The sequence below is a fragment of the Macrotis lagotis genome, chromosome 8 (assembly GCF_037893015.1).
Source record: "Macrotis lagotis isolate mMagLag1 chromosome 8, bilby.v1.9.chrom.fasta, whole genome shotgun sequence".
Taxonomy (NCBI): Eukaryota; Metazoa; Chordata; class Mammalia; order Peramelemorphia; family Peramelidae; genus Macrotis; species Macrotis lagotis.
This window is the reverse complement of record NC_133665.1, coordinates 63,387,193-63,397,908: the sequence shown is the minus strand read 5'-3', so window position 1 is coordinate 63,397,908 and position 10,716 is coordinate 63,387,193. Positions and strand designations below refer to the sequence as shown.

At 36.7% G+C, this 10,716-nt stretch overlaps 1 long non-coding RNA gene across 1 annotated transcript; it reads left to right on the top strand.

Moving 5' to 3' along the window:
• The first annotated feature begins 593 nt into the window (after positions 1 to 593).
• LOC141494833 (uncharacterized) lies at positions 594 to 10,439 on the top strand. Its single transcript, XR_012470564.1, has 3 exons — positions 594 to 768; positions 2,865 to 2,957; positions 10,328 to 10,439. It is a non-coding gene; the product is annotated as an uncharacterized LOC141494833 (long non-coding RNA).
• Positions 10,440 to 10,716: the final 277 nt, after the last annotated feature.

Genomic DNA, 10,716 nt, shown 5'->3' with positions numbered 1-10,716 from the left:
GAAGCAAGAATGGGGGGAAATTATAAAACTCAAGATAAATAAAATCTTTCCAACTAAAAGAACCCATATCCTCTGATTCCAAATGAAGTCGTAAGATGGGAAGACTATAGAACTTAGAGTTACAGGACCGGAATTCAAGTGCATGGGAATGGAGGAAGGAGAAGAGGGGAGCTGAGAAGAAAGAAGGGATGAACAAAAAGAGGAAAGAAAAATGAGAAAGGAGGAGTAGGGTCTGAGGAGAAGGGAAGGGACAAGAGAAGAGAGAAGGGAGGGGAGAAGAGGGGAAAGGGGGAGGACGAGAAGGGAAAAGGAAAAAAGAGGTGAAGGAGGGAAAAGAGAAAAGGATGGGAAGAAAAAAGAACAAAAGGGGAAGAGAAGGAGAAAGAGGAAAGGAGGGAGAAGAGAGATGATACTGGGAGAGAGGAAGAGAGGCTAGAAAGGAGAGGAGGAGGGAAAAGAAGAAGAGAAAAAAGAGACGGGAAATAGGGGAAAGGGAAGAAAGAACTAAAAAGGGACAAAATTCTGTTTCTAAAGAGAATTCCACAACTCCTTGGTAATCATTGTGCCCTAGGTGTAGTGAGTCTTGTTTCTGATGAAGTGATCATCTGCAAGCCATCTGTCAGCTATCTTGGTCTTTTCCAAACTGCATCCAAAAGCCAGCTTCAGATAGCCCCGTGAGGTAATCATGGGAAAAGTTGAGGGCAAGTGATTAACAGCTGTGGTGTTTATCCCAGGTTTAACCAAGGGACCGGCTACAATAGAGCAAAGGTACAATTAGAGGGAAGAAAAACATCACACCTTATAGACAAAGATCAGAGACTTTTACTAAGTATAAAGATTTGGTTTATCAGGATTTAAATGAGCAAATCTAGAGAGAAGTTATCTTTTATAGTAGATAAAGAAACTAAAGGAGAACAGTAGAACTCATTTCCTGAAGTAGATAAAAAAGGTGAGACAAGGTGGGGTCTAGGTGCTTCAGCTGTCAGTTGCCAGTTGTCAGTTAATTTTATTCTGTGCCATCACAGGTATCAACAGATTTAGAGTTAAGAGAATCTTAAAGATCATAGAGTCAATCTTTTCCTTTTTACAAAAAAGGTTATGCTTTAGAAGGGGTAGAAATGATGAGCCTAAGATCACAGAATCCTGGATTTGAAGGAAGGTTATCCAAATTCAAATCCTAGCTCTCTTATTTACTACTGAAATGACTTTAAATATGCCATTTACCTGACAGTCTCAGTTTCTTTCTTTGTAAAATGATGGAGTTTGACTAAATGACTCTTAAGGTCCTTTCCAGTTCTAAATGGAATAATCAACATGGATATTAGGTAGCAAAACTAAACCCAAGAATTCTTATTTTAAATTCCACATTCTTTCTAGTACCCTTCCTGATTGCAAGGAAAGTAAGCTCTCCATTTGAACCCCTGCCCAACCCCTTTCCTTGTTGGGTTCTGTGCTTCAGGAGGCTCTAAAGTCTGTGGAAGATCACCCCCATCTAGTCCTAAATTTTCATCATCAAGTACGTGTATACACACACACACACACACACACACACTATATATATATGTATATATATATTGTGTGTGTGTGTTAGATACATATATATATATATAATGCATGATATAGAAAATAAGGTGGTAAAGATAGATAGATAGATAGATAGATAGATAGATAGATAGATAGATGATAGATAGATAGATGGATAGATAGACAAGTAGGTAGGTAAGTAGCTAGGTAGATGATGAAATAGATAGATAGATAGATAGATAGATAGATAGATAGATAGATAGATAGATAGATACTCAGACATTTCTCTCATAAGTTTCTGCTCACTCATTCCTAATATCATTTAGACATTTTTTTTCAAAATTGCCTACACCCCATTAAGTGGTACTCCCCAAATCAACCGTGATTAGTGAGCATTCATTTTCCTACAACTTTTCCTCTTAGAGTTGGACAGCATTCAACACTTGAACAATAATTGTTAAACACTTAAACATATAATAGTTAAAAAATTCCTAAGTCCATAGATTGCATTAGTAAAGAATACAGCACAATACTTTTCTACAGTATAGAAAGGATATGCCTTTGTTGGATATCAGAAAGTTCTAAAAATAAAATCAAGTCAACAGTATTGACTCAGTACCTCTTATGTGACACCCCACACCCTTTTATTTTGAAAGTAGGCAACCCATTCAGACCTCTGCTTGTCTCTTGCTTCTCTTTTCCTGAGATAGTCACCTCTCTCTCTCTCTCTCTCTCTCTCTCTCTCTCTCTCTCTGTCTGTCTGTCTCTGTTTCTATCTGTGTGTGTGTGTGTGTGTGTGTGTGTGTTTCCCTCTCCTTTAGATCGCCAGCAGTCAGTGAATAGAGTGCTGAACTTGAAGACAGGAAGATCTGAGTTCAAATCCTACCTCTGTCAATGAAAAGTGTGGCCCTTTCTCAGTTTCCAATTTATCTGTAAAATGGAGATAACATTACAGCACTTATATCTGAGGAATTAAATGGGATAAGATAAGGATTTATGTCACATTTATCTTTGGATCATAGGAACACAGATAGATCCAGGAGGGTTATCAAAGATCATCTAGTCAAACTCCCTTATTTTCCAAGTGAGGGAAACAAAGCAGAAGGAAACTAAATGACTTTCCCAAGGTGACAGAGGCTATAAGCTTCAATGGTGTAATTTTCACCCAAATCTATTGACTCTAAAGTCAGTAGAAGGATGTATCATACTGCCTCCATATTTCCAGGATCTGGAAATTAGGAGGCATTTTGTTGAATTTAATTGAATGTAATCTGTTTGTCTTTAATTCAACTGTTTGATTTCAATGTATAACACCTGCATTTCTTCTATGTTCTATCCAGGAACTGAGGCTCTGAGAAAAAGGGAAAAAAGACTTCTTCAGGGTCAGATATCTGATATATAACAAATCCAGGAGTCCAAGTCTTTTGATTCCAGTGAGTTTATAATTATGCCTGACCAAACCTATGGCACATCAAAGTCAAGATGCCAAACACAGCAAAAAAAAAAAATCCAAATGTTTAGGAATGACTTTGGAGACCAATGTAGTTGGAAAGGTCATGGATGTGGCTGGCAGCTAAGAAGTTATTAATAAGCTTGTGGAAGTAATTGGAGCAAGGTCTTTTCATGTAAGATTCCCATTCTAACCAATGTTTGGCCCAAACTTTTGGAAAGCTCCATAATGAGGCTTGAAGTCAAAGCCATTGGCAAAATCGAAGGCCTTGCTGATTGTTGGGGTTGTTTGACCCCTTCTCTGGCCAAACTGACTGGCTCTCTGATTCTTAGTTCCCTCTAAGAGGTGTCTTTCAGGGACCTTCTAATTTCTCATTCCTGAGACAAGCTGGTACTGTTTATACTTCAATTGTTTTCCTTCATTCCAGTCAAATTTTAATTTTCTGTCCTCCCTTCTTTCCCAGTACAGATTAATCTGCTTTGAGAATTTCTTGGTTGTTAAGGTATGTTAGTCCAGGTGGCCCAAAAACATTGATGGATAGATGCCTGCCCATCACAGCCCTCATACTTTGGATGAATTAGTCCTTGAATCATTCGCTAAATGATGAAACTTGGTTTTCATGATAATTAGTCATGTACAGTTCTTTGGAAGTAAACAAAAGCCTTTCCAAATAAAGCAGATGTTGAGGACTGAAAGACAGCATATCCTCTCCTTCTAAATGCCAGATCTTGGGAGTGGGGAAGGCAGCCTTTGAGTACTGGCTTTAGAATCAGTGGACCTGGGTTCAAAACTCAGCTCAGCAATTTCTTATCTATATGTCACTAGCTAAGAGGTTTTACCTCTCTTGGCCTCAGTTTTCTAGCCTGTATAATGAAAAGATCGAACTGAATGATTTCATGCAATTTCCATTTGTGAAAGCATATTTGATCTAATACAATTCAAACCTTACCTGAAGCAACATCTCAACAACATCTTTACCAGGTGGTCATCCAACCTCAGCTTGCAGATCCAGCTGTTAGAAAAAAATAATTATCCTTCCAAACATGGATAGTTCTGATTATTAGGAAGTTTTTTCCATATTGATTCAAAATCTGCTTATTTTTCAACAGAAGTTTATAATGGAAGAGCACACTGAACACCAAAGGGTTTTGAGCAAAAATTTAATGCTCAAAACTCATGACAGTAAAATGCATTTTATTATTTGATCATAATGGGATTAAAATTTTTTTTATTGTTATCCCAGAGGAATTAAATAATAAAATTCCATTGAGCAGTTCGTGTGGAGCCCTGGACAGCAGTGGCACCACATGGTGACCGAGGATGGGCTTGATATATAAGTCAGAGAATCTGAGACATATATTGATATGGCCATTATAAGTAATTTTAACTATTCCATAGCAATATAGGTGAGGAATTTATAACCACATGGTGAAGCTCTGATTCAGGTGAGCATGCATTATTGCTTTGACCTACAAGCCTTGGCTTGTAGAAATCTCTGATTTCTACCCATAATGTATATGGATGCAGTTTGAAATCTATATGAATGATAGATAGATAGATAGATAGATAGATAGATAGATAGATAGATGATAGACAGATAGAAAAATGATTCAATGCTAACTATGAGCTTAGCAGTAGGTTAAATGCATATATAAATATATGCAATTGTACTGACAAATACTCCAATGGATCTATGATCTCAATTATATAGCTTTCAATCCATCTGTGCTTGCTCATTCTATATGAATCTTTTCCATGACTTTCTATAATAACAAAAAGGGGGTTCAACATCATCCTAGGAACCTTCCTTTACTTCTCTTCACATTGAGAGAATGGTAAAGGAACACTTGAATTCAACTCAATCTCCTTTTACCATATCACTAGTTCAACCTTTTGGATGATACATTTTTTTTATTATTGTTTTTGAATTTTACAATTTTTACCCAATCTCACTTCCCTCCCCCTACTCCCCACAGAAGGCAGTCTGGAGGTCTTTACATTGTTTCCATGCTATACAATGACTAAAATTCAATGTGTTGAGAGGGAAATCATATCCTTAAGAAAAAATAAAATATGAGACAGCAAAATTACATAAGATACCTTTTTTTAAAAAAAAAAAATAAAGGTAATTTTCTTTGGTCTTTGTTCAAACTCCACAATTTTTTCTCTGGATACAGATGGTATTCTCCATTGCAGATACCCCTAAATTTTCCCTGATTGTTGCACTGATGGAATGAGCAAGCCCATTAAGATTGATCATCAACCCCATGTTGCTGTTATGGTGTACAATGCTCTTCTGGTTCTATTCATCTTGCTCAGCATCAGTTCATGCACATACTTCCAGGCTTCTCTGAATTTCCATCCCTCCTGGTTTCTAATAGACCAATAGTGTTCCATAACATGCATATACCACAATTTGTTCAGTCATTACGCAATTAATGGACATTCACTCAATTTCCAATTCTTTGCCACCACAAACAGGGCTGCTATGAATATTTTTGTACAAGTGATGTTTTTACTCTTTTTCATCATCTCTTCAGTTTATAGATCCAGTAGTAACATTACTGGATCAAAAGGTATACACATTTTTATTGCCTTTGGATATAATTCCAAATTGTTCTCCAGAAAGTTTAGATGAGTTCACAGCTGCACCAGCAATGCATTAGTGTCCCAGAATGATACATTTCTTTAACCACATCCTTTATTTTTGTATTTATTAAAGTACTGCATCCTGTTCATATCAACCATGAACCTTCCTGTTGAACCCTGGATTTTTCTCATATTTAATTCTTCAGAAATTTTGGTATTTGTTAAATTACACTGTCTTGTAACAATACCAGAAGAATATTGGTATTAAAAAAGATTGACCTGGTCTTAAGATGTAAAACTCAAAAATTGAGGGACAAAATGAAATAATACCCACTCTTCTTGAGCTTGTCAAAAAAAGAAACCCTTATATATAAGTGGTCTAGTGACCACAAGTATAAAGAGAAAGCCTTCAACTTCCAGTTACCCAAATTCACAATCTCAGTCATCCTTGATGCCTCACTCTCCTTCACCCCTCAAGTGAAATCAGTTGTCTAGTCTTTCCAATTACACTTCATATACATTACTTTCTATTTATATAATCATTACCTTAGTTCAAGACTTTATTATTTCTCACCTGATTTATTAGAAAGCCTCCTAATTTGCCTCTTCCATCACCAATCTATCCATCAAGCTGCAAAAAAATGATGTCCCTAAACAAAGTTGAACATATCATTACCCTTCTTAATAAATTCCAGTCAATCCCTATTACCTCTAGAATAAAATAGAAATGCCTTTGTTAAAGTTCTTCATAATCTCTAATTTTATCTTTTTACTACCCTACACATGTGTCCCCATAATGCTACTCAGACCAGTCAAACTGACCTTATTGCTGTCCATCAAATTAATATTACATTTCCTCCATATCCCTGAATTGCTTGGTCTGGCTCTCACATCTGGACTTCTTCTTCAGCTCTATCTCTTAAAATACCTATTTTCTTTCAAAACTCAGTTCAAATGCTATCTTCTATAAGCAAGCAATTCTGTTAGCCTTCAGAAATAGCCCACAAAATTAATTTTTCATATATTTTATATACACATATATTTATATGTTCACCCAAGAGAATGTAAATTCTTTGAGGGCAGGTACTGTTTAATTTGCTTTCTTTGGTGTTCCCAGTGCCTGACACAGAGAAAATACTTAATAAAAGCTTGATGATTGATTGATTGGTTCTGTAATTAGAGGCGAAACCGTAGGGAATGGACTTAAGGCTCAGTATACTCATTTTAAAATGAGGAGGTGGGAATAGATCATCTCAAAGGTCCATTCCAGCTTTCACATTTCATGATTCCAAGCTGCTACATCAAGATTATACTGTCAGTGATCACCAGATTGGCTCTTTTCCAGACAGATCAGGGTAGATTTTTTTTCAGTCTTTCTGTTGGCAGTTGCTTGGCTCAGAACACTGGATTAACCACCTCCCCATCTGGTGTCCTGCATCCTACAACCTCAACTCTTTTGCCTCATCAGGTAAAGACTTGGCCTCTGTCATTGTTGTGAAGGCCACATGCCCATTTTGATGAACAATGGCCACAAAAAGCATCCTGTATCTGAGTCAGGTGTTGTTATCATGGTTGCACTCATAAATCCCAATGTAGTCAATTCTTTGTGGGAAACCATCACAGTGAATTGAGGAGAATTGATGAACTTGCCCCTCCTCCAATGGCAGCCGCCAAGCTCTAACAGAAGGGGATCTGTCGTTGGGGGCGGTGGGAATGTCTGATGCTACATTAGAGATGTCACCCTTCTTCGCTCCATGAGTGACTGATGTCTCTCCATGAAATATTCATGTTTATCAAAGCATTGAGACCACACCCAACAGAGCTAGGGGATGGGGAAATCTGCTAGAGAAATGAAAGGAGTTCCAAAATGATGCTAATGCCTGCTGACAGAAATTAAGCAGCTTCTTTTGTCATCAAAGACACATCCCTGTGGGGATAACCAAAGCTACAATTCCAACCAACTGCTTTTAAAGTTCACCAATACTTTTGTAGAATTCATGAGTTTCTTTCACTCATTTTGACACAGCTCACTCACTTTGTTTATCAAAACAAAAACCTCCTGCCCTAATATGATCCTTGTTTACATGAATTTGTCCATTTCAGAGAAGAAGCTATCCCTGATTTTATCCAACCTCCTCCTGCTTCTACATGCCTCACACAAATTGCCTGCCCCCCACATCTGTGACATTCTACCTACTCATAGTTGTAAAATCTCTGCTTTTAAGATTTAGCTTAGATGTTACCCATACAAAAACTCCCAAAGCTTAAAAGTCTCTTAGAGCTATAGAGCCCAATCCCACTATGTTCCAGATTAGGAAACTGAGGTCAAGAAAAAAATATGCAACTTGCCCAAGATCACTTGGTTAATGAATGTCTGAGTCAAGATTTGAACTCATGTCTTCCAAACTCCAAGGTATCCTATCCACTGCACCAGGAAGTTTCATGAGGTCTTCCTTGATTCTCCCTTCTTACAACATTCTATGTCACTTTAACCACGTCTCTCCTCACAATCTAATTTATATCATGCATTTCCCCTCTATTACAGTTAAACTCCTTTCAGAAAAAAAATGATCATTTTACATCTTTGAATTCTCAGTGAGTAACGCAATTTATAGTAAATAGTATTTGCTTAATAGATGTGTTAAAAATGAATTAAATACTACATTAGGAGCTCACCACCAATAACCTGAGTAAGAAAAACATGAGAATTCAATAGATTGCAGAACAGGCAATTTCTTACCTTCCGGCATGTAAATGAGGCAAAATAGGTAGTACAGAGGAATGTGATAGGATGAGTATCCTGATCAAGAGCCCAGATATCTGCGTCTCTGTCTTTCTTTTTGTTGGTGGACAAATTCATAGGTACCAAGTGGTAGGGAGACATTAAAGGCATCATGATTAGGAAATCTTAGTTTGGTGCCATACATGGATTAGATGAAGTTGACCAAAATAATTGTGATGAGTAGAGCTTTATGTTCCTTGTCAAAATTAAATTCAAGAAACCAATGTTGGGTACATAGGAATTTCTGAGTATATAAGTAGGCCAATCAATGCTAAAACAAAAAAAAAAGTCACTTCTATGAGGAATGGCCTTACCAGTCTTCACAACAACTGATAGAGTTGATATATGCTGTAGACACACTATACTCAGTATTCAGCAAAGCATTTCATATCTCTCATGATATCATGGACAAGATAGAGAAATGTGGGCCTGATAATATTACAGTTAGGAAGATTCAGGACTATAGCTAGATCAAAAGAGTGATCATTCATAGCTCATTGTCAACTTTGAGAAAGGTTGCAGTTGAAGCATCTCGGAGATTTTAGCCCTTGCTCCCATGCTATTCAAAGTTTTTTTTATTATTTTGGGGGGGTTTATTTATTTATTTTATATTTTTAAAATAATCTTGTCATGAGAGTAAACATAACCCCCCTCCCCCCAAATGTTCAAAGCTTTTGAACAGTAACTTCCACAAAAGCAGAGATAGCATGCTTAACAGATTTTCAGAAGACATGAAGCAGGGAGAAATGACTAACACTTGTGATGACAGGATCCAAAAAATCCTCATTAAATTAATATTAGGTTTAACTAGGAGGAAATTGAATCTGATAAAAATAAAGTCCTATGCTTGGTTTAAAGAAATAAGCATCACAAGTACAGAATTGGAGAAATATGGCCAAACCACAGTCCCTATGGGAAAAGATTTTGGTGTTTAAATGTATTGTAAACTGAATAAGGCAGGTGTCAAAGTGGAGTGCCAAGCCTAGAGTCAAGAAAACCTAAGGTCAAATCTGGCCTCAGATCCTTACTACTTGTGTGATTCTGAGTGAGTCACTTAATTCTGTTCACCCAAGTTTTCTCTTTCATAAAATGAAATGGAGAAAGAAATGACAAATCACTTTAGTATTTTGCCAAGAAAATCCCAAATAGAATCACAAAGAGTCACATGTTAAGTCGAACAAACCAAAAAGAACTATATAAGAGGCAATGATGTCTTGTCTTCTTTGCAAAGCTAAAGTCACTCTTGGGAAGCATCATCCCCCAAACTCTCCTTTCCTTACTACTTATCCTCTCATGGTAGTTGCTGTTTCTTCTGCTAAACTTCTTTCTCTTATCTTCTGCTAATAACAGTACCTAAATATTCTTTTTTGTTGCTTAAAAAAAGACAATGATATGACCTAGAAGACACAAAATCTAATACAATTTAATTCTCTTTTGAGGGGTACAGTGTCCACAATGATGGGAGAGCAATAGTTCTATATAGCTCACTTCTGCCAACCCTATTATAGGAAGAACATTGATAAACTGAAGTGTGTCTTAAGAGGGTGATCCTAATGGGAAGGATCTCTAAGACCAAGAAATACAGAAAAAGAGTTAAAGGATCTAAGAATGTTTAGCCTATAATATGGAAATGATGGATGTGAGTTAAAGAAACAGAGAGGCATCATAGCTGTTTTTAATTGTTTGAAAGCCTACTTATAAAATAGGAATTATGTTTCTACTTGCATCACAAAAAAAGAAAGCCAAACTAGAGACCGAGAAAGAAGTATCAGAAAGTCATATCTGAGTTTGAATTATAAATACTGAAAAATTAAATGCTTTTCTTCAGAAGCTAATGTCTTCCCAACCTTGTAGTTCTTTAAGTGAAGATTAGATGATCACTTAAAATATAGTAGACAGGATTCAGACTTCACATTTGAGTTGCACTAGATGTGTTCTGAAGTCCCTTCTAACTTGATTTTATGATCCTATTTTCCATTCAGGAAAGATGAGCTGCCCAAATGGCAATGTGATCAGAATAACCAGCCAATTATGCTATGATGTAAGTAAACATCTGGTAACTGAATGTTACAGTCAATCAATCAATAAACATTTATGAAGAACTTACTATGTGTCACCACTGTGCCAAGTATTGGGTATTCAAAGAGACAAAGGCAGTCCCTGCCCTCAAGGACATATCATTGTAGTAATCATAGCCCAAATTTATGTAGTGCTTTATAACAATGAGTTGCAATATGGCATCCTGAGTATAATACTGTCCTTGCAACCAAGGAAACCTGGATTCAGGTTCTATTATTTGACTCTGTGACTATGGACTAGTCACTTAACCTTTCAGTGTCCCTGAGGAACTCTTTACATTGAAGATGTATTG